This window comes from Octopus bimaculoides, chromosome 9 (genome assembly GCF_001194135.2).
Source record: "Octopus bimaculoides isolate UCB-OBI-ISO-001 chromosome 9, ASM119413v2, whole genome shotgun sequence".
In the NCBI taxonomy this organism is placed as follows: domain Eukaryota; kingdom Metazoa; phylum Mollusca; class Cephalopoda; order Octopoda; family Octopodidae; genus Octopus; species Octopus bimaculoides.
Genome location: NC_068989.1, coordinates 22,164,674 through 22,165,735, shown reverse-complemented (window position 1 = coordinate 22,165,735; position 1,062 = coordinate 22,164,674).

The following is a 1,062-nucleotide window of genomic DNA, read 5'->3' as shown; positions in this document are numbered from 1 at the left end:
GTACTGTTTCTCACATTCCGTCTTGGTAACTGTTTAAGAGTATAAATTGTAAAAAAAAAGTACGAAAAAGCAAGATGAAACTAGAAAAGTGAATTGAGAAGACAGTGGGCAAAGAGGAAAATGAATTTAATCTACAAGGAATTCCGTGACAATCTCCTCCAGAAAATTTCAACTCTAATTATTATTTTACTTTTGTGTTGTTTTCCCCACTGAAGTTTTCATCAATCTATTGAAAAGGGTATGAAATTATTACTACTTTTACTTATACTACGAGTACTACTACTAGTGCTATGACTAACAAAAGTACCACAACCACTAAAATAATTAGTTGTTGCCATGAAGGGAAGATCTTCAGTGAACAACGACTGCAACTGACCAGTAACGGGTCTTGGTAACACTTATGCTTCTTAAATGATGGAAGTGTGGTTTGATTAAGCAAATAGCATTTAGCTTAACCGATGGAAGTAATTAGTAATAATTAAACAAAAAAGAAAAGAGATGAGGCGAGGAAGAAATAAAAGAAGAAAAATAAGCATTAAAGAACAAACATATAAACGAACAAAAGGACAGAGTTTCCTTCCAGACAAATATATAACATAAAAACGGATTAAGATCAGATCACCTGCAATCGTATTTATTAGAGGATTGCTATTTGCTGTAATGTATTTGCTTGTACATGTTCTGGTCAGTTGAAGAAATTAGTTAGCAAGTAGTCACACCCGCAAGTCTTATTGTCCCAAAAACTTTATGTTCTAAGATTGAGGAATAAAACTAAACAGAAATAAGAAGTAAAATAAGTGACGGGAAAAAAAGAGAAATTGTTGATGACAATTGAGAAGAATCATGTGATTAATCAACGAAATAACGATGTCCTTTCCTATTCAACTTTCTAACAATGAGGATTTGGTCACTGTTACAAAAGATATTTTACCAGCTAACAGAATTAGAGAGAAAGGGAAGGGAAAGAGAGGCGAAGGGAGGGAAGGAGAGAGAAAGGGAGAGAGAGAGAGAGAGAGAGAGAGAGAGAGAGAGACAGACAGACAGATTGAAGGGTTAAATAAA